The 24074-nt window shown below is 33.8% G+C and overlaps 1 non-coding gene across 1 annotated transcript; it reads right to left on the bottom strand.

Moving 5' to 3' along the window:
- Window positions 1-9535: 9535 nt before the first annotated feature.
- Window positions 9536-9668, bottom strand: LOC126031935 (small nucleolar RNA SNORA51). The gene has a single exon (XR_007503746.1). It is a non-coding gene; the product is annotated as a small nucleolar RNA SNORA51 (small nucleolar RNA).
- Window positions 9669-24074: the final 14406 nt, after the last annotated feature.

Here is a 24074-nt window from a genome sequence, read left to right as displayed (position 1 = left end):
TTTCTTTTTTCTTTCTTTCTTCTTTCTTTCTCTTTCTTTCTCTTTTTCTTTCTCTTTCTCTCTTTCATTTCTTTCTTTTCCTTTCTTTCCTTCCTTCCTTCCTTCTCTTTTACCTTTCTTTTTCTTTCCTTCCTTCCTTCTTTCTTTCATTTCTTTCTTTCTGTCTTTTTCTTTCCTTCCTTCATTCCTGCCTTCCTTCTTTGCTTTCTTTCTTCTTTCTCTTTCTCTCTTCCTTTCATTTCTTTCCTTCCTCCTTCATTCATCTTTCCTTCCTTCCTTCCTTCCTTTCTTTCTCTTTCTTTCCTTCTTTCTTTCTTTCCTCTTTCATTTCTTTCTTTCTTTTTCTTTCTTCCCTTCCTACTTCATTCTTCTTTCTTTCCTTCCTTCATCTTCTTTTCTTTCTTTCTTTCTTTTTCTTTCTTTCTTCTTTCTTTCTTCCTTTCTTCCACTTTATTTATTTATTTTTTTCTTTCTTTCTTTCCTTCCTTCTTTCTTTCTTCTTTCCTTTTTCTTTCTTCCTTTCTTCCTTCCTTTTTCTTTCCTTTCTTTCTTTCTTTGTTTCTTCTTTCTTTCATCTTTCTGTCTTTCTTTTTTCATTGCTTTCTTTTCCTTTCTTTCCTTCCTCCTAAATTCTTCTTTCCTTCCTTCCTTCCCTTTTCTCTTTTTTCCCTCTTTCCTTCTTTCTTTCATTTCTTTTTTTCTGTCTTTTTCTTTCTTTCCTTCATTCCTGCCTTCCTTCTTCCCTTTCCTCCTTCCTTTCTTCATTCCTGCCTTCCTTCTTCCCTTCCTTCCTTCCTTCCTTCCTTCCTTTCTTTCATTTCTTTCTTTTCCTTTCTTTCCTTCCTCCTTCATTCTTCTTTACTTCCTTCCTTCTCTTTTCTCTTTTTTCTTTCTCTCTCTTTCTTTCCTTCTTTCTTTCATTTCTTTCTTTCTGTCTTTTTCTTTCTTTTCTTCATTATTGCCTTCCTTCTTTGCTTTCTTTCCTTTTTCTTTCTTTCTTTTCCTTTCTTTCCTTCCTCCTTCATTCTTCTTTCCTTCCTTCCTTCTCTTTTCTCTTTTTCTTTCTCTCTTTCCTTCCTTCTTTCTTTCTGTCTTTTTCTTTCTTTCCTTCATTACTGCCTTCCTTCTTCACTTTCTTTATTTCTTCTTTCTTTCTTTCTTTCTTTCTTTCTTTCTTTCTTTCTTTCTTTCTTTCTTTCTTTCTTTCTTCTTTCTCTTCTTTCTTCCTTTCTTCCTTTCTTTGTTTCTTTCTTTCTTTTTCTTTTGTTCTTTCTCTTTCTTTCTTTCTTTCTTTCTTTCTTTCTTTCTTTCTTTCTTTCTTTCTTTCTTTTCTTTTTCTTTCTTTCCCTTTCTTTCTTTCTTTCTTTCTTTTTTTCTTTCTATTTCTTTCTTTCTTTTTCATGAAAATGCGTGCAAGATGTTTGTTCTCAGTATACAAGTTGGTATCTTCTAACTATGTAATGAACTGTCTGCTATTAAGCACATTCTTAATGATTCATCTTTTCTCTTAACTGATTTTTTCCTTTCATAGGGAATAGGTCTGAACTTACAAAATTATAGGAGGATCATAGAAAAATTTTGTAATTTTACAAAAACTTATTTTCATAAAAACATAAAAAAGCCAACCGTAGCATAACTACCTATTGCTACACCAACTTATATTAACATCCTCTTTATTTTTATTTTGTATGTTATATGTATAGTCTCTCTAATTTTAAATTTCCATTGCATTTCTATAGTTTTGGAAATCAGTGATATTTATATCCTAATTTCCAGGACCTATACATAGTAAGCATTAATTTTAAATGCAGATGGAATTAAGGGAGGCATGTGACGTTATTCAGAGGAGTGTAATGAAATTGCAAGTTCCACAAAAATGGAAAAATAATGGAGAAAAAAAGAGAGATTTCTGTTGTAGAAGGCAAATGGAAATACAAAGTTGATGAACTTAAAATAGATAAAGGAGGCCAAAATATAGGGAATGTGTGTAGCATCTAGGTTCTAGAAAATCACACAAATTACTACAGTCCTTTATATTTACATTGAATGCAAAGTAGCATGTGTATAAAATAGCATTGTTTTGAGATAGTAACATTAAGTCATTTGCTGTAATAGTAACATAAATCTAATACAACACAGTTGGAAAAGTGTGTACATGCATTTGTGTATTGTGTGTGTCATTTCTTAATAAGATTTCTCTACTAAAGACTATATTAAGAACTGTATTCATACCTTCTCCATCTACTGCGTAAACTTTTCTTGTGATTATCATTGCCATATATTGTTTTGATATATAGCAATGTGCTACATTTAATACAAATTTTAATAAAGTATAAAGGGAGATTGTGCCTGGCATAACTAATTTCTTTTGATTTGTGGTTAATACTTAAGTGTGTAAGTCATTCAGAATTTTGGTACAGATCTTGGTATTCATATTTTAACTTCAAATTTTATAATCTATAAAATTACCAAATTCAAGCTTTATTTATCTGGTTCTTGATATATTAAAAAAAATCTTAAAACACACTTGATAAATAAGGTGGTAAATGAGAGAGAAGAAATGAAGAAGTATAGAGAGAAAAGAGGACAGAAGGAAAGAAGGGAATAAATTGTACAGTAAAAGCATGACCAAATACAATAGTAAATATTTAAGAAATGTTTTCAACTTTAAACAAAGTTAGACTTATATAGTTAAGAATAAATATTCCTAACTGTTTGGGGTGGATGAAACCACACCCTTTGGTTCTCAGGGGTTACACCTTGCTCTGTGCTCAGAAATTGCTCTTGGCAGGCTCCTGGCAGGAGACCTTGTGGATGCCAGGATGGAAACAGGGTCTGTCCCTAGTCATCTGTGTGTAAGGCAAATGCTTTACCATTGTGTTATTGCTTTGGAACCTTTTCTTAACTTTTTTTGACAAGACTGTCTTTCTTTTTTTCTACTAGACAAAGATCTATCAAACACCCTTAAGCTTATATTTTAAATATACCAGCACATCTGGAGTCTGAGTAATTATTGAACCTTTAAATATATAGTCTAACAAAGTAGAACATTATGAAAACTGGAACTTTTTTATATAAGTATGTTTATTTATGGAGTTGGAGAGATAGCACAGTGGTGGGACATGTTCCTTGCTTGCAGCTGATTCAGGATGGACAATGGTTCAATTCTCAGGATCCCCTAAGCTCACCCAAGCCTTCCAAGAGCAACTTCTGATCGCAGAGCCAGGATTAAACTCTGAGCACCACCGGTTGTGACCAAACACCAAAATAAATAAATAAATATTTTTATTTAGCACCATGATTGCAAGCATGTTTGTAATTGGGTTTTAGTTATATATATTTATATATAAAACTATATATACTTTATGCATATATATCTATACATACATAAGAACACTCCCCTGGAAACATTTTACTTCTACAAAGAACATTTTGTGATATTCCCTTCTTTAAATAGAAACCTCAGTTTTATTTTGAAATTGGAAAAAATGCAGAACTTATTTTAGCATGAAAGTTCTATTATAATATAAATCATAAATAGAAATTATGTAAAAAAGTTTTCATACATTTTTTTATTTTGTTGGCTTGCCAGCAGTGTTCAGGTCTTACTCTTGGCTCTGAGTTCAGGAATCACTCCTGAAGGGCTCAAAGAGTTATATGAAGTGACAGGAATTGAGCCCAAGTCATCAATGTTCCAGAAAAAATATATCCTACATACTGTACTATAACTCCAGTATCTTTACTTATAGTTTAAAATTCTTAATTACCATTATCAACCACTGTGCTAAACATTTTCCCTTGGTATTTGAGTTCCTGTCACTTAATTATACTCAATAATTATGAATTTCTTCAATAACCCTCTTTATAGAAGAATGTCGCACCATATTCTTTATTATTTTATTCTTTGGTTTGTTTTTTAGTCACACCCTGTGATTCTCATGAGTCACTCCTGGCTATGAGCTCAGAAATTGCTCCTGGCTTGGAGGACCATATGGACGCCAGGTATAAAACCCAGATCTGTGTGAGTCAGCTGTGTGTAAGACAAATGCCCTACCGCTGTGCTAACGCTGGAGCACATGCATCACATTCTTTCATTGCTTGAAATCTTCCTGTTAATATCACCTCTTTTTGAATAAATTTAATATTCAAAACTAATTTTTTTTTAAGTTTTGGATCTTTTTAACCAAGTGATCTTAAAGTCAAGTTTAAACTGATCTAAGGATTTTACAAAACAGTTGTTTATCCACTAGCTGCAACTATATTTTCCTTTCTCAGTGATTAAAACTTTGAGAGCCATATGCTCATTCTTGTCTAAGTCTTATCCTTTTGGGTTTGGGCCTTAGTCTTCCCTGCTGTTGGGAAACTAAGGGGAATACTTTCAATATGTATAACTCTCCTCTAATAAAATCTATAAACCCAAAGGGGCACTCAGTTTTAGAGGAAGATTTAGTTTTAAATTACCTTTCTAAAGCAGGTAATTCTCCAGGTTCCCTCCCAGATAAATCTGCCAAGCCATCCATTTTGTTAAGCATTAACATGGTTTTTGAATTTGAGAGTTACAGATGGGGAAGGTATATAAACTCAGATACAGGAATGTCAGACTTTTGTAAGGATTCATATCCAGCATAAATTATAAAGGTGTTTCTCAGCTTTTTTATAGCAGGCATAAAATGTAAATTAAATTATCTATATAGAATCTACTCCTTTTATGCTTGCCCACCCTGTTTCTTCCTAGTTCTAAAAACTGAAAGAAAACCTATTTCTTTCTAAATAGGTCACAAATATGAATGTTGTTCATAATTTAAGCAGAAGGTATTTCTATTAATTTGTTATATTACTGTTATTTTTTAGTTTTTATGTATTTTCTAATTTCCATATTACTACCATATTTAAAGTACACATGGGCAAAAATTACACCTATCTTTTTTATTAAGTTATAATTTTCTGGTTTTGCTATCTCTTATTTAATCACAAATGGGCTATTTATTGATCTTGAAACTGATGGGATTTTTGGCAGGGGGTTTGTGTTGAAAAGCCAAACAGATTAGCCTTTTCAGCTATCTACATAGCTCACCGAACCTAAAATTTTGAAATGTTGATGACCTCTCATATAAAGAAAAAAAGAAGGGTTTTCTTCTTACTGACTTAGAAATTCTAACTGTATTGAATTTTATTTTTATTTACTAAAGTAAAGAAACTATTTGACCACTAGTAGTTATTATTTTGAAGCACAACTGATTGTGCTCAGGAATTACTCCTAGGTTTGCACCAGAAATCACTCCTCCTCAGGTCTGAGCAATAGCACAGCAGTAGGAGTTTGCCTTGCATGTGTCCAACTGCCTGATGGACTCTGCTTTGATTCCTGGCCTCCCATATGGTTCCCTGAGCCTGCCAGAGGCAATTTCTGAGAGCAGAGCCAGGAGTAACCCTTGAACGCCACTGGTTGTGACCCCTGCCAAAATAAGGAATCACTCTTAAAGAGGTCAGGGTATCATCTGGCGTGTAGGGAATCGAATGTGATTTAGACAAGTGCAAGGCAAATGTCATACCTATTGTACTATCATTCTGTCGGCTACAGTAATTTTACTTTTTTTTTTAATAAATGTAAGATTGATTTTCAAACTTTTTCCTAAATGAGTCTTGTTACTTGAGACTGAATTGTTAATTTAATATATTTTATTGTTCCAAATAAATTTCAAAAGTGCCTGGTCCACTTCTTTGAAGAATGTCATGGGTATCTTTAGGGAGATCGCATTAAATCTGTACAGTGCTTTGGGGAGTATTGCCATTTTAATGATGTTAATCCTGCCAATCCATGAGCAGGGTATGTGCTTCCATTTCCGCGTGTCCTCTCTTATTTCTTGGAGCAGAGTTTTATAGTTTTTCTTGTATAGATCCTTCACATTTTTAGTCAAGTTGATTCCAAGATATTTGAGTTTGTGTGACACTATAGTGAATGGAGTTGTTTTCTTAATGTCCATTTCTTCCTTATTAGTATTGGTGTATAGAAAGGCCATTGATTTTTGTGTGTTAATTTTGTAGCCTGCCACCTTGCTATATGAGTCTATTGTTTCTAGAAGCTTTTTGGTAGAGTCTTTGGGGTTTTCTAAGTAGAGTATCATGTCATCTGCAAACAGTGAGAGCTTGACTTCTTCCTTTCCTATCTGGATTCCCTTGATATCCTTTTCTTGCCTAATCGCTATAGCGAGTACTTCCAGTGCTATGTTGAATAGGAGTGGTGAGAGAGGACAGCCTTGTCTTGTGCCAGAATTTAGAGGAAAGGCTTTCAGTTTTTCTCCATTGAGGACAATATTTGCCTCTGGCTTGTGGTAGATGGCCTTAACTATATTGAGAAAGGTTCCTTCCATTCCCATCTTGCTGAGAGTTTGATCAAGAATGGGTGTTGGACCTTGTCAAATGCTTTCTCTGCGTCGATTGATATGATCATGTGATTTTTATTTTTCTTGCTGTTGATGTTGTGTATTATGTTGATAGATTTCGGATGTTAAACCAGCCTTGCATTCCTGGAATGAAACCTACTTGATCGTAGTGGATGATCTTCTTAATGAGGCATTGAATCCTATTTGCCAGGATTTTGTTGAAGATCTTTGCATCTGCATTCATCAGCGATATTGGTCTGTAATTTTCTTTTTTCGTAGCATCTCTGTCTGGTTTAGGTATCAAGGTAATGTTGGCTTCATAAAAGCTATTTGGAAGTTTTCCTGTTTTTTCAATTTCATGAAAGAGTCTTGCCAGGATTGGTAGTAGTTCCTCTTGAAAGGTTTGAAAGAATTCATTAGTAAATCCATCTGGGCCTGGGCTTTTGTTTTTGGGCAGACATTTGATTACTTTCTTAATTTCCTCAATAGTAATGGGTGTGTTTAGATATGCTACATCCTCTTCATTCAATCGTGGAAGATTATAAGATTCCAAAAATTTATCCATTTCTTCCAGGTTTTCATTTTTAGTGGCATAGAGTTTCTCAAAGTAGTTTCTGATTACCCTTTGAATCTCTACCATATCAGTAGTGATCTCTCCTTTTTCATTCCTAATACGAGTTATCAAGTTTCTCTCTCTTTCTTTCTTTGTTAGTTTTGCCAGTGGTCTATCAATCTTGTTTATTTTTTCAAAGAACCAACTTCTGCTTTTGTTGATCTTTTGGATGGTTTTTCTGGTTTCCACTTCATTGATTTCTGCTCTCAGCTTTGTTATTTCCTTCTGCCTCCCTATTTTTGGATCCTTTTGTTGAGCACTTTCTAATTCTATGAGCTGCGTCATTAAGCTATTCAGGTATGCCCCTTCTTCTTTCCTGATGTGTGCTTGCAAAGCTATAAATTTTCCTCTCAGTACTGCTTTTGCTGTGTCCCATAGGTTCTGATAATTTGTGTCTCCATTGTCATTTGTTTTCAGGAAGGTTTTGATTTCCTCTTTGATTTCATCTTGGACCCACTGATTATTCAGTATGAGGCTATTTAACTTCCAGGTGTTAAAATTTTTCTTCTGTGTCCCTTTGTAGTTTATATATAATTTCAGGGCTTTGTGGTCAGCAAAGGCAGCCTGCAAAATTTCTATCCTCTTGATATTATGGAGGTATGTTTTGTGTGCTAACATGTAGTCTATCCTAGAGAATGTCCCATGTACATTAGAGAAAAATGTGTATCCAGGCTTCTGGGGGTGGAGTGTCCTGTATATATCTACTAGGCCTCTTTCTCCCATTTCTCTCCTCAGGTCTAGTATATTCTTGTTGGGTTTCAGTCTGGTTGACCTGTCTAGTGTTGACAATGCCATGTTGAGGTCTCCCACAATTATTGTGTTGTTATTGATATTATTTTTCAGATTTGTCAACAGTTGTATTAAATATTTTGCTGGCCCCTCATTCGGTGCATATATGTTTAGGAGGGTGATTTCTTCCTGCTGTACATATCCCTTGATTAATACAAAATGTCCATCTTTGTCACTTACAACTTTCCTAAGTATAAAGTTTGCATCATCTGATATTAATATGGCCACTCCTGCTTTTTTTTGGGTGTTGTTTGCTTGGATGATTTTCCTCCAGCCTTTTATTTTGAGTCTATGTTTGTTCTGACTATTCAGGTGCGTTTCTTGTAGGCAGCAGAAGGTTGGATTGAGTTTTTTGATCCATTTAGCCACTCTGTGTCTCTTAACTGGTGCATTTAGTCCATTGACATTGAGAGAAAGAATTGTCCTGGGAGTTAGTGCCATCTTTATATTAAAGTTTGGTGTGTCTGTTGGTAAGCCTTGTCTTAAAGTATGCCGTTCAGTTTTTCTTTTAAGAATGGTTTTGAGTCTGTGAAGTTTTTGAGCTGTTGTTTGTCTGTGAAACTATGTATTGTTCCTTCAAACCTGAAAGTGAGTTTTGCTGGGTGCAGTATTCTAGGCGAAGCATTTATTTCATTGAGTTTTGTCACTATGTCCCACCACTGCCTTCTGGCCTTGAGTGTTTCTGGTGACAGGTCTGCAGTAAATCTCAAGGATGTTCCCTTGAATGTAATTTCTCTTTTCGATCTTGCTGCTTTCAAAATTTTGTCTCTATCTATGGGATTCGTCATAGTGACTAGGATGTGTCTTGGGGTGTTTTTTCTGGGGTCTCTTTTAGTTGGCACTCTTCGGGCATGCAGGATTTGATCACATGTATTCATTATCTCTGGTAGTTTCTCTTTAATGATGTTCTTGACTGTTGATTCTTCCTGGAGATTTTCTTCCTGAGTCTCTGGGACTCCAATGATTCTTAAGTTGTTTCTGTTGAGCTTATCATAGACTTCTATTTTCATCTGTTCCCATTCTTTGAGTAATTTTTCCATTGTTTGATCATTTGCTTTGAGGCTTTTTTCCAATTTCTTCTGCTGTATGTAATTGTTATGTATCTCATCTTCCAGTGTACTGATTCTATCCTCAGCTGCTGTTAACCTGTGGGAAATCTCAAACATGTTTTTCTTCAATTCATCTACTGAGTTTCTCAGACCTGTTATTTGATCTGAAATTTCTGTTTGGAGTTTTCTCATTTCTATCTTCATATTCTCCTGATTTTTTTTAGTTTTCTCTTCTATACTTTGTTTGAGTTCTTTGAACATGTTCCATATTGCAACTCTAAACTCCTTATCTGAGAGACTGACTAGGTGGTTGGTCATGTTCAAGTCATCAGAGTTGCCATCTTCATTCTCTATGTCTAGCACTGGCCCGTGTTGTTTCCCCATTGTCACACTAGTACTGCGTGTTTTTCTACGTGTTGTGATTGTATTCATCGGCTAAATGCTGTGCACCGTTGCGAAGGGGAGCGGAGCAACCGTGCTCCTCTGGCTTCTCCCTTTCTGGGCGTGTCAACTCACCTCCACGGAAGCCTCAAGGGAAGCCAGACTCCCCGGAAAGTTCACAGAAAGGCAGGCTGGCTGATGAGCTGCACCAAGGGTGAAATCAGGCTGAAAATGCAGGACAGCAGAGTAGAGAGGCAGAAGGGTGCTGGCATCTGAGATCCAGAGAAGTTCAGTCAATTTAATATATTTTCTTTTTTTTTTTTTTTTGTCCCCCAATTCACAATACATACCCGGCAAGGGGCCTGTGTTGAGGTGTATATGGGGTGCCTTTACTGTACCTCCTCTTTCTATACAGCCAGTGTAAAGAACACAGCCTGTGGTAAGATTTGGGAGGCCTTATCTTATCTGTTATTTATTTTATTTTTTTTTCTTCAGAGCAAACTAAAGTTGTTTTTTTTTTGTTTTTTTAAAGTAAGAATTCATTTAAAGGACAAAATTGATTAACATAATGAGGTAAACTAATATAACATAATATAGTGACATAACATAACATATAATATAATTGATATAATAATAATACATGTAAGTCAAAGAAAATTTCTGATTAAAAACACAATTTTTTTTCATAATGGCTTACATATCTTTCACTGTAGTATTTTGGGTACATATTCACATTGAATCAGGGGAATACCCATCACCTAATATGTCCTCTTCTCAATCAAAAATCAAATATGCTGAAAATAGGCAAAATCCTGTCTAGAGGCTTCCAACTTCAGTTTGAGAGAGGATGTGAAAAAAGTAATTAAAATACCACAACAATACAAAAAAAAATAAAAATAAAAAAAATATCGAATTAAATAACCGATAAACACCACAGCAATAAAGACAGGCACCACACAATAATCTCGGTTCTGAAATCAAATCATACTCAAGTGCAAAAAAGAAAGAGAAAGACAAAACCAACAAAGAAATAAAAGGCAAAGCACTGGAAGGAAAAATTCAATATCTAATGAACAAGGACAAAAGAAACAATCTAAGAATTGTGGGTATACCAGAAGGGGAAGAAATAGGGAAGGGGGAAGAACAAGTAGTCAGGGAGATAATAACAGAGAACATTCCCACCCTCTGGAAAGACAATTTAGGACAAATCCAAGAAGTCAAGAGAGTCCCTAATAAAATAGACCCTAATAAACTCACACCAAGACACATAATAATCCAAATGGCGAAAAACAAAGAGAAAGAGGAACTCCTGAAAGCAATAAGGGAGAAAAAAAACCTCAAGTACAAAGGAAAGGACATAAGAATCAAACCAGATCTCCCATTTGAAATAATTCAAGCAAGAAGACAGTGGAATGACGTATTTAAATGACTGAGTGAAAGAAATTTCCAACCCAGGGTCCAATACCCAGCAAAACTATCATTCATATGGGAGGGCAGACTAAAAACATTCACAAATATGAACGAACTTGAACTATTTGTGCAAACTAAGCCGATCCTAAGTGACTTACTCAGAGACGAATTACACAATCCAAACCCCCGATTGTAACAACAACCACGCCACACAATACAACTGCACAACAGTCCTCTTTATCAATAATTTCCCTAAATGTTAATGGACTAAACTCTCCAATTAAAAGACACATAGTAGAGAACTGGGTTAGGAAAAATAAACCGGACTTCTGTGTCTGCAAGAAACACACCTACAGTTACAGGATAAGCACAGGCTTAGAATTAAAGGATGGAAAGTAATTATTCAGGCCAATGGAAAACAAAAAAGAGCAGGGACAGCCATTCTTATATCAGACCAAATTGTATTCAACCTCAAGAAAGTGATCAGAGACAAAGAGGGGCACTACTTACTGATCAGGGGAACATTAGATCAAGAAGTGCTAACCCTGGTCAATATCTATGCACCTAATGTAAAATCACCAAAATATGTGAGGCAACTACTGACAAACCTGGAGAAACACATGAAGGGAATTGTGATAATAGTAGGGGACCTCAATACTCCACTATCACCACTGGACAGATCCTCCAAACAGAAAAATAGTAAAGAAATAAGAGCTCTAAATGAAAAATTAGAAGAATTAGGGCTAATAGACTTATATAGAGCCCTCCATCCCCAGAAAGTAGAATTTAATATATTTTCATAAAATTTCATCTATTAATTATTTTTTCACAAGTCCAAAGGTAAACACACTGGAATAGGAATACTTGCCTTGAATGGAATATATATTATTTATTGGATTTTAGGCCACATTGTGCTGTATTTAGAGCTAACTCCTGGCCCTACATCTAGGGATAATTCCTGACTGAGTTATGTTGTTCCAAGGATCAAATCTATGTTGGCTGTGAAAAAGACAAGAGTGCTGTGTCTCCAGCCTTAATTATTGTCACACTGAGAGCATCATCATTTATTTAAGAAAGTAAATGCTTTCCTAGATGAAAAGTTTGTATTTATATTATTTCTACATTTTTTAAAAATTAAACCTTGACTAATTGTAGAAAAATGTACTATAATGTTAACTTGTTTTTTGTTATAATATTGATGCTCACTGTCATTCTCCACAGAATGAATTGCATTTGAGGAAGCAGAGGGACCCAACAGGTCAAGAACTATTTTGCACAATGTTCAAATAAGTGAACTTTTAAAATTATAATACCCCTGGATATTTCATGATCTCAGAGAATCATGAGAGTTTTAATATTAAAATCACATAATTGATATACCTACAAAATAGCCATTTTTTTTCTTACAACTAAATTTAAAAAAATCTCTTAGATTTTTTACAAAATAAACTCTGTTTTAGGAATTCTTCAACAGATAAAATGTAATCTTCACAAATCTCTGAGTCAGGTATCATTATCATTCTCATTTTCTTTTTTTTTTGCCTTTTTTTTGGGGGCCACACCTGTTTGATGCTCAGGGGTTACTCCTGGCTAAGTGCTCAGAAATTGCCCTTGGCTTGGAGGGACCATATGGGATGCTGGAGGATCGAACCTCAGTCCTTCCTTGGCTAGCGCTTGCAAGGCAGACACCTTACCTCTAGCGCTACCTTGCCGGCCCCTATCCTCATTTCCTTGAATTAATTGAAAAACAAAAGTAAAGAGTGGTTCAAAGTAAAAGTACATTACATTTAGATTCATGGACCCTACCATCTTTTTTGTTATTACTTTTATGGTTTATTTCTGTTTGTTTTGTTGGTTGTTTTGTTTTGTTTTGTGGGGGGAGGATATATCCACAGTGCTCAGGACTTACTCCTGATTGTACACAAGGATAATTTCGGGAAGTGTTCAAGAGACAATTAGTAGAGCCTCAGATGGAACCTAGGTCAGCTTTGAGCAGAAAAATCACTTTAACTCAGGGGTCTCAAACTCAATTTACCTGGGGGCCACAGGAGGCAAAGTCGAGGTGAGGCAGGGCCGCATAAGAGATTTCGCTTACTGAATAGTCGCAATAAAAATTGCATTAGTAAGAAAAAAATCGCATTAAACATTTGCATACCCCAAACAGAACTGCTCTCGGGGTATGCGAATGTTTAGTGCTATTTTTTTCTTACTAATGCGATTTTTATTGCGATTATTCGGTAAGCGAATAATCGTGAATACTGCGATATTTGGAGGCTGGCCACGGGCCACAAAATGTTGTACGGAGGGCCGCAAACAGCCCGCGGGTCGCGAGTTTGAGACCCCTGCTTTAACTCCTGTACCATTTATCTGGACTGGAGCCTTCATTCTTATCCTTTCAATTTTACAAATTTAAAAAAGCAAACAAAATATTTGGTCAACCTAAACTTTTTAACTCATTTTATTAGTTTTCATCACTATTACATTTTTAATTTACAATATATAAACATTATACCTTAGCCCTTTTATTCCCATCTAATCATCTTCAATATTTACAAGCACAGGAACAATTTTCCATTAACTAGTTTTGTAATTTTTATCTTTAAGCACATACTGAAGTTTGAAATTTATAATGACGTGTCAGTATACAAAAGAGATCAATTTTCAGGGTATTACTTAATTTCACTTCATTTTTCTTACAAAAAAAAAGCTGCTACTTTCAAATCTGAATTTACAAATGTTTCATGAATAAAAACAATGATTAGAGTAAATGGTCACACTTACCTAGAGTTTGGGCATTTCAGTTCATTTTGCTTTATAGTTATGCCTACAGTTATGCATGAATTTAAACACTTTTCTACTATTTAGTAACTTGAAACATTCTGTTGTTTATTTAATCTCCCTTTGATCTTGTGACCTTTCCCTTATAAAGGGGATATTGCATTTTCTATCTCCCAGCTTTGTAATGAGGATTAGAGAAAATAGATATTAAGCACTGAATTTAGCATCTAGTTTATGCTATTACTTCAAGTATCTTATCTATCATATATGGTTTTAAAACTTCAACTTCAGTTGACCTTTTTCTTACTAGATAGGACTTTATCTTTTGCTTGAGATGGTACAAGATAAAATCAAAGATAAATAAAGACAAAATCAAAGCAATGTGTAGAGTCAAATGTCTAAGTAGAAAATCCTCACATCCACTCATAAGACAGATCATCTTTGATGAATTGTTGAGACTCTCAAAGTGCTTCTAAAACATTTCACATAGCCAAACACAGACATTAATGGAGGTTTTCATGACTCACTGGAGTAAATTAAAGACGTGTTTATGGATCAAGTCATCCCAAGTTTCACCTGCTGTTTCTTCTGCTGATGAAAATCAATATCTAAACACATTAATCTGTTTGTATGTGCACCAACATGTGTCCAAAATATATTTGTGAATGACAATGAGTTAATCTTAGTCAAGATAACAATAGTAAACAAATATAGGATTTCTAAGGAACAACAAAGATGACTAACATTTATTAACATTTTGATCAGTATACACTAGTACTGTATACTTTATTTTATAAATATATAAATTTTATAAATATATAAATATATTGCATTTAAAAAATGATAGGTCTGAGTCAACCAAATAAATCTATCAGCTTATTTGTTCATGCAATATGTTCCACTTCATGCTTTGTGTTATGTTTAACTAAATAAATATATTACATAAGTTATCTTTTATATATTCCATTTTAATTTTAATACATTATAATATAATGTCAATATAGTGTTTATACTATTTATATGACTATCTTAATTTAATTTTTACTTTATTGTACTTTTCTAGAATTATAACTGACACCTTCCAAGGTTTTCCTATAATGGAGTTATTTATTATTCTGATCTCTTATTAAGTCACTTTGTCTCCTATGGCTTAGTTGTATTAAGCTACTTAATGACTTACAAGACAGCTATGCTTTTTCTATCTCTCCTTCTACATGTCACCACCTCTGGAAGGAATGTTGTATCAATTATCAAGTGCTATATAACAAATTGCCACAAATATAGAGTCTTCAAATAACATAAATTTTTTATCTTATTTTTTTGCATAAGGATTTCCGGTACTGCATTTTTATTTTTCTTTCTGCTCTAAATATGGTCTCAAGTAAATGTCAGCCAGTAAACATTCGCTTCTATAACTTTGGTTAAAAACAATTTTCCTCCAGTTTCACTTGGATTGTTGAACTAGGCCAGGACATTGAATTGTTATCTGAACAAGAGCAGTGTAATTGAAAATTTCCCTTTACATAAAAAGACCAGATCCATTGAGTCATCTGTGCTCTATATTCTACCTTCTTAAATTTCAAGGTGGTGAATACAAACATTAACAGACGCTGGGTTCTACTTTTTCCCTATGGTATTAAAGAAAAAGGCCAAACACAAGAATTGTCTGGAGGAAATATAGCAAAAAGACATACTGTCAGAACAAATCTAGGAAGACCACCCATTCTCTTCTTAAATGCATCTGAGCATATATCAAGGAGAAAATGAGATTAGGACTTATATAATACAGAGTGACTATCAATATAAATGAACACAGCTGAAAAAATTAGAGACATTAAGATATAACAACTATGACAAGTGGATGCATTGGAAAAATATCTAGACAGAGGAATAAAGAATTCACTATTTTATCCAAGTATAAGATATTAGGACATAAGGAAAATATTGTCATTAAAAGCAAAAATAATAAAAAATAAAGGGAAATATCTTTATAATATAATTTAATAGGCAAAAAAACTTGATTTTAAATATGTGAATAATAAGATTAAATTTTAAATTAAGAGTAATTTAAAGCAAAAAATTAAAATTAAAATATATGAAAAATAGAAAGTCAAATATTTCAATCTCAGTTGTTTTGTCCTAGTAAAATCCACATTAGCATATTCTTAGTAAAGAAGCAAAAATAAAATAAAAAATTTTTTGAAAAGATTTTTTAAAATTATTCCCCAAAGAACAACAATCTCTAAGGTGAAAATCAAATAACAAGACAGTGAAATTGGAAATTATTACATAGCCTTCTTCCACTCTTATTAAAACTCCTATTATAGATTTTTTATTCTTTTTAGTATACTCTGTTCAAATATACAAATCATTTAGATGTTGTGAATAGAACTAGAGAGTATCATGCTAGTTAGAAAAGAAAGACAGAAATAGATGTAATCTCTCTCACGTGTGGAATATAAAATATGAGCAATACAGTAAGAAAACAACAGTCTACAGCAATAGAAACTGAGAACTTGTCTATATAAGTAAGCTATTAAAGGTTAGAGTAGGAAGTTGGGGGTGGAGCTCAAGAGGGGACTTAGACAAAATTTTGTCAGAAAGTAGAAACTGATGAAGGATATGGTGATTGGATGCTAATATACATGAGATCCTATCATGAACCAAATAATAACTTATGGTGACTCAAAAATTGAAAATAATAATATAACAGAACAGTGAGCATATTTAGCACCCATCTTCAAAAATTCATCACAGACAACACAGAACCTGAAATACAATAATAATTCTCGGTATCTGGTTCAATGGAAATAATTTGAGTTTTAACTATTTCTCTTGACAACATCGCTCTTTGTTTAATCTCTTGTGACTTCTAATTTTTAGAGCACATAATTTACTTGAATTTAGATAGCTGCTGTCTAGTTAATTGCATACAGATTCCTTTCTCTAACTAAACTAACTGATCTGACTTTACTATCTTGATGATGATTAGCAGGTGTGTGTCAGTTATACAGTCAAGAATCACACTAGGCTTTAATGTATTCACAAATTAGCATTTAGAAAAGTGTTATTTGGAAGATATAGGGCAAAGAGTCAAAGATAAGAGGTAAGGTTTAGGGGAAAGAGATAAGGTTCTTACTCTAACATAGAGAGACAATCCCAGTTATGATCCTCAGCACCACATATGGTTTCCCAAATACTACCTGATAACAGAGCACTAAGCACTGAGAACCACAAGCTGCAGCCCCAAATGCCAAGGAGGAGAAAGCAGAAAGGGGCAGGATGAAGAAAAGAAGAGGTAGAGAAAGAAAATATTGAGAATGAAAAACTTGCAGATACATATAGGAAAATTAGGAGAAAAATAATGTAAATGAGCCTTAAGAATATTACCTTTTCATGCAGATTTATCTACAAAATAGAACATACATACAACCTGTGTTGCCTTTTATTATAATTACAAATATTTTCCTTATAGTTGACTAGAACGATGTAGATATATCTCTGCAGTTAACTTTGTGTTAGAAGTTCTAACATTGCTATCATCTTTCAAAACCAATTAAGTATACCTCTATCATGTCTCCTGGTGTGATTATTCAGGGAGTGCTAAATGGTTTAATTAAAATCTGTCCTCTTTCCCTAATACCCATTTGGAGGAATACCTTTCTCAAAACAGCAATTAAATATATAACAATCCATTACTTGGGAAGAAAAAAGGATCAGCAATTGTCCCCTAATGATAAACAAGTATACTTTCAATAGTGTCATTTTAAATACTACGTTACAAATATGTACTGGCTTTTTTTCTTTCCATTTTAAATTCTATTGGACAAATTAGTTAGAAATTTGGCTTTCTTCTTTCCTTTCTTCTTTCTTTTTGTTTTATTCTCTATCATTCTTTCTTTTATTTATTTATTCATTTGTGAAGCAAAGTATACTTTGCTTGTTTTTGTTTTGAGCCAAACTGTGGTTACTCCTAGCTATGAATTTAGGAATCACTCCTGGAATGTTCAGAGAACAAGAGATTTCTGAGGTTAGAGTGAAGTTTAGAATCTTCCTGTGCTTTATCTTTTTGTTCTCTCAGACCAAAGCAAGGCAGTTTTAATCAAAAATTATTTGGATATTTGTGATGGAAAAGAAAGATAAAAGTATGTGTTTATAACAGATAACATGAGATTTTTATATCTTTATTTAAACACCTTGATTACAAGTATAATTGTAGTTGGGTCTCAGTCATGTAAAGAACAACTCAACCTTAACCAGTGCAATATTCCCATCACCAATGTCCCAAATCTCCCTCTCACTCCCACCACTGCCTGTACTCTAGACAGGCTTTCTACTTCCCTCATTCATTCACATTGCTATAATATTTGTTAATGTAGTTATTTATCTAACTGCACTAGACACTCTTTGTAGTGAGTTTCATGTCATGAGTTGGCCCTTCCTGCACTCGTCTCTTTTGTCTCTGAGAATTATTGGAAAAAATATATTTATTTTTCTTATTTTTTCTTTCTCCCATAGATGAGGGAGACTATTCTGCATCTATCTTTCTCCCTCTGGTTTAGTTTACTCAGCATAATAGATTCCATGTATATCCATGCATAGGAAAATTTCATGACTTCATCTCTGCTGACAACTACATAATATTCCATTGTGTATATGTACCACTGTTTCTTTAGTCATTCATCAGTTGAAGGACATCTTGGTTGTTTCCAGAATCTGGCTATTGTCAATAGCACTGCAATAAATATAGGTGTGAGAAAGGAAATTTTGTATTGTATTTTTTCCTAAGGTATATTTCTAGGAGTGGTATAGCTGGATTATATGGGAGCTCAATTTCTTGATTTTGGAGGAATCTCCATATCGCTTTCCATTGGACTAGATGGCATTCCCATTAGCAATGAATAAGAGTTCCTTTCTCTCCACATCCCTGCCAGCACTGCGTGTTTTCATTCTTTGCGATGTGTGCCAATCTCTGTGGCTCGAGATGGTACCTCATCGTTGTCTTGATTTGCATCTCCCTGATGATTAGTGATGTGGAGCATTTTTTCATGTGCCTTTTGGCCATTTGTATTTCTTCTTTGTCAAAGTGTCTGTCCATTTCTTCTCCCCATTTTTGATGGTATTAGATGTTTTTTTTCCTTGTAAAGTTCCACTAGTGCCTTGTATATTTTGGATATTAGCCCCTTATCTAATGGGTATTGGGTGAATAGTTTCTCCCACTCAGTAGGTGGCTCTTGTATCTTGGGTACTATTTCCTTTGAGTTTTCAGAAGTTTCTCAGCTTAATATAGTTTCGTTTGTTTATCTCTGCTTCCACTTGTTTGGAGAATCTCCCAGCTAACATCATGTACAAAGGTAAAATCCAAATGGATTAAAGACCTTGATATCAGACCCGAAATCATAAAGTATATAGAACAACACGTAGCTAAAACTCTCCATGACATTGAGATATTTTTAGAGTAGAAATAAGCAAGTAACTAAACATAGAGACCAGCAAACAAGATACATGTTCAATAGAGAGCACAGACTTGAAGAGTAAGCCAGAAATTTTGATATTTTTATAAAAGAAAGTGTTCTATGACAATCTATAGAGCAGAAAGAAAAATATACTAAATATTAAAATAATTTCAATAGGAACATTATAGATAGGTTGTAGGATTTACAAATGACCTCTCACTCAGTCTTCCACTGGACAGTGTTGGCATTGTGCTTGTTTGATGTCTGAATCCATGTACTCCAGAAATAGTTCCTTTCCTCTTTTCTTTCCAAAAGTAACAAATGGAAACTTCAATTATTTTTGTAAATTTTAAAAGTCAGTGTCACAAGCTAACCTTAAATTTTATTTTAAAATACTTCCCCTTTACAACCCTAGTATCTAAATACAAATCTCTTTTCCTTACAATCTTATGAGAAGACCTTATGAAGCAACAGCACAACTTTGGGCCTCAACTAGTATATGCCTATTGTTACTTAGAGGAAAAATGATAACTCAAATAATAGAACCTCTCAAGAAAGTCTATCTTTAGTTTCTAAACTAAAAATGTGACTTTTACCTAACAGGGGAAAAAGCAATGATTTATTACTTGTGGAAGTAAAGTGCTGAGGTATTCAATCCTAACATTGTTGGAATGTTTAGCCAAATACTTAGTTTTTCTTTCTTAAACAAGGTCTTGACATAAGATGGTTTGATATGCTTTGCAAAGTTTAATGCATTTGCATTTCTGGTGGCTTTCTCAAATCTTGTCCTAATGTAGACTGGCAGAGCACCACCAGTGAGTTTTAAAAGAGCTAAACATTTCTGCTAGATCTATTATGTACGGGACAGAAGACTTAATTCTCCAAGGCTGAACTCTCATGAATTTTCTGCCAACAATAAATTCACTGTAAATGAAAAGAAAATGTTAAGTTTTAAACCTATGAATATCTTTAAATATCTAAGATATACACCAGAATTGAGTTGTTTTTGTAGTTACTAAGTCTGTTCAATGATTGAAAATCATTTGAAAATGGTTTTCTAAATTCAACGACTCATTTACAATTGTTCTGGGAATCTCTATTTTTGGTGTTTTTTTTTTCTGTGACTAATAAAACAATCCTTGAATATAGGAGACTAGAATTATTTTCACACAAGAAGCAAATGTTCAGACTTGCTGGTTCAGGTTATATCAGACTCCCAGAAATGCATTTTTTAACAGGCTTGGTTTACAAAGGGAATTGCTGCTAATCCTAGAGCATATTAGTTTTCCCAAAATAGCATCCTTTAAATCAAGAATCAAGGAAATAATGAAAATCAGAGAGAATAGTTGTGTAGGATGCTGCTTAGGGAACTGCCTGGAACAGCATATATTTATTTATACAAAGTGCAATTGGTGTAGATTTAGAATCTATGTTTCAGAGATTAAATTTATAAAATGGGGCATAAGGAAGGAAATATTATCATGAATCTAGTTGAAAAGGTTGCCTGAACATTTTAGTACTTAAGAGTGGGAAATAGAAAGAAAATAGTATTTGTAGTGATAACTAAATTTGGCCAGGATCACAAAGAATATTATCAGAAAGCAACATAAATTACCCTTCTGAAAAATATCAGCATCTCTCCCTCCCTCTGCTTCCATACAGAGTTACAGAGTCATATCAAACTCCCATTTACTTTTCATTACAAATCAAATAAACACCCTAAGAATGGATTAGGCTCATCATGTGTTTTAAAACTCCCCTTCATTTTAAATAGTTAATTATGAATTTCAAACATTAAAACAAGCCTCCAAGCCTGTACAGAAGTCCTCATAGAGAGACAGTTTTCCAGGAAAGTGCCAAAAGTGCCTCATCTTCCATAAAAGCCAGGAAAGATGACAGTCCAGCTGCTCAACAAGGATTGCTCACACTTTAAGGGGTCCCAGAAGCTTCCATGGAACATAAAGAAATTCACATTTTTATTGCTTCATATTCTCTCAGCATGAAGAAGAATTTGCATTTCTTAATTGGATTTCCTCTCTTTGTACAAGAAATTGCAACTATCTCACTAGATTCCACTGCTCTGCAGCACTGGAGAAGCAGTGCTGTAACTTATTCATAAGGTTGGTATAAGGCAAAGTTGTTCAATAAAGAACAAGCCCTACTTATACCGGGATTGTCTGAAACACAATGTAAAAACTGCAGTCTTAGGCTATGTTCAAAGTTAAGGAATCAAATTCTCTAAAAGGAATCTACAATTTGAAAGATCCGTATGTTTTGTTTACACATAGTATTTGGAATTAAAAATTAATACAACTGTAAGAGATATTAAAAATCATATGGAAAAACATTTAATTTGGGGAGAAGGGTGCTAATTAATATGAAATGATGATATCTATGATTGCTCTAAGTTCTAAGAGTTAAAGTATTTGAAAGATGATCCTGAAATTCATCAGTGAAAACTTCCTATTTCTTTGTTTTTGGGCCAGTACTCAGGACTTACTTCAAGCTCTGTGTAGAAGGATCATTTCTGCAGTGCTCATGCGGCTATATGGGGGTGCCAGGGCTCAAATATGTGTCAGCTATGTGCAAGGCTAGCTTCTTAGATATTGCCATAATCTTCAGAAAGAATTCTTGACATTGTAATTAAAGAATAAAGCTTAAAGAATTATTCAATCATTTCCTCTATATTACAGTCACTTGAAATATGTATAACTCATTTTTAGAACTATTATGTACCTTATTTTATTAGAGGCCAAATCTATGGTGCAGGGGTTGGGCGTTTGCCTTGCATGCTGCTGACCCAGGACGGACCTCGGTTCGATCTCCATCCCCAGCATTCCATATTGTCTCCCAAGCCAGGAGCGATTATTGAGCTCATAGTCAGGAGTAACCCCTGAGTGTCACTGGGTGTGGCCCAAAGACAAAACAAAACAAAACAAAAAGAATATTTTATTAAATGAGACCCTGCTCCATTTCAAAGTGCCACTGAAGCTGGGTATTATTTCTTGGGTTCTGTCATTTGTAGTCTTATAACTAACTCTGTAGCTTAGTTATAAGACAACACTGGAATTCACAATAACATTTAAATGAGTAAGAGCAATTCTGTTGATGATTGCAAATAATTAGTGAACCAGTATAACCATACGTAATTCTTACTCTAAATGATGCTTAGGTATCTTTAATTGTATGACATAGTTAGATAATTCTTAAATTGCTAAGCTATAAATGACTAGCTTCTTCTGATCCCTAACTGCTTTGGATGCTATAAAGAACTAAACTGATTGAGATATAAAAAAAGTAAAGGTTAAGAAAATTTGACAGGTACTTCTACACAGTAAGCCCATGTATTGTTCTGCATACATTAGTCCAATAAATTCTAACTCTGTCAATTTATCAGTATTTTTTATCTCCAGTTTTTTTTATATGAGGGTGTAGGGAAAATTTAAAGGCTAAATACAAGCTTTATCATCATCCTCCTTATTTGTGACCAAGATAAAAAATATCAGCTCAGACTCTGTCTGGCTTTAAAACATGTGTTTTCTTTAGATAAAAAGAATAAAAACTGGGCTTACTAGAAAGGAAAGGAATGAAGAAGAGGAGTAGAAAAAAGGAACGACCACAAATATTTTTCCATGTTAGCCTATACTAAAATTGAAAGTTTTTAATATGATAATTGTAGTGAGCCAAAAAGTATAGAATAGTGCAAAAATATACATATTCTACAGAAAAGGTAATTTTCCAATAAAATATGATGTAATGATGTCAACTATTCCTTAAGAAAGAGTATAGCACTGATATTTTATTCTGATATAAAAAAGACCAATAGTGGCAATGTATATTCCTTAGAACAACAAAGACTAAACAAAAATACTACCATCCATTTAAACAAGGATTTGCGACAATATTTTATATATAGTGTACATATAAGCCTATATACTTAATGGAAAATTAGGGCTTCTATCACAACTTTGTTATCAAATGATCTAAGTTAACCAAATTTCTCTCAGCTATACATAAGTTATAGTGCTTGGGAAATAAAATTTTGGGGCCAGGGTAATAGAAGAAAAGATGGGATGTTTACCATAGATATAGTCAACAGTGTTCAATTCCTGGATCCCATATGGTCCCCTAGAGTAATTTCTGAGTGCAGAGCCAGAAGTAATCCCTGAGCATCACAAGTTTTGGTCTCCAAATGAAAATAAATAGTAAGATCTTCTTTAAATTATAATTCTCCAAATAGTTGGATTATTTATACATAGAAATATTAGTTGTTAAATGGCAGATTCTGATGCTAACAGTCAGAGCCCAAAACCCCAAGACTTTTTCTAATCATCTTTAAATGAGACTAGATGTCTATGTGAATATCTTATCATTCAATAGTTACATATCTTTAAATTTTTTTCTGATAGACTAGAAGGATAGAGTACAATAATTGTAACTAAGAGATAAAATATCTGTGCTTAAGTGACTGTTCCATGTTAAATTACAAGCTAATATCTTATTGTACTGGGTTACTTGAGTTCTCTGCTCTATATGAAGCTATAAAGAAAGATAAAATGTTGGAGAATGTTATACTGTGGCTGGAACTGGGAGAAATTATATTAAGAAAATAAGTAATATAAATAAAAATCTCAGATAATAGTATTTGTCTGTATTATAAAGAGGCAAAAACAAGAGATGTATTAATTATCGAGGGCAAATTCTTGGTCCTGGACTACCAAGATTCTTTAAGTATATGTCAAGACTATAAATGTTAACACTACCATACATATGTTATATGTTAACACTACCATACATATGTTATATTAACTTTAAGAATGATAAAAAAGAAACCTTGGATACAACTGATAAAAATTATTCCATGAACCAGGAAATAGTTCAAAGTATCACAGAGTATATTTGGCATTCACAGAATTCCAGATTTGATCCTTTCATTAAAAAACTTTCAAAGACCGGGGCCAGAGTAATAGCATAGCTGTAGGGAGTTTACCTTCCATGCTATCCACATGGATTCGATCCCTGGCATCCCATGGTTCCCCAAGTCTGCTGGAAGTGATTTCTGAGTGCAGGGACAGGAGTAACCTCTGAGATCTGCTGGGTGTGACACAAAAACAAAAACAAACAAAAACTTCCAAAGCCCCATGGAGAGTAACCCTAGAGACCCACAGCACCAACATGAAGAAGCCTCCACAAATTAAAGGGATTACACAACGTATAA

Source organism: Suncus etruscus, chromosome 1 (genome assembly GCF_024139225.1).
Source record: "Suncus etruscus isolate mSunEtr1 chromosome 1, mSunEtr1.pri.cur, whole genome shotgun sequence".
NCBI lineage: Eukaryota > Metazoa > Chordata > Mammalia > Eulipotyphla > Soricidae > Suncus > Suncus etruscus.
The sequence above is the reverse complement of the archived record's forward strand: the minus strand, read 5'-3'. Positions and strand labels throughout refer to the sequence as shown.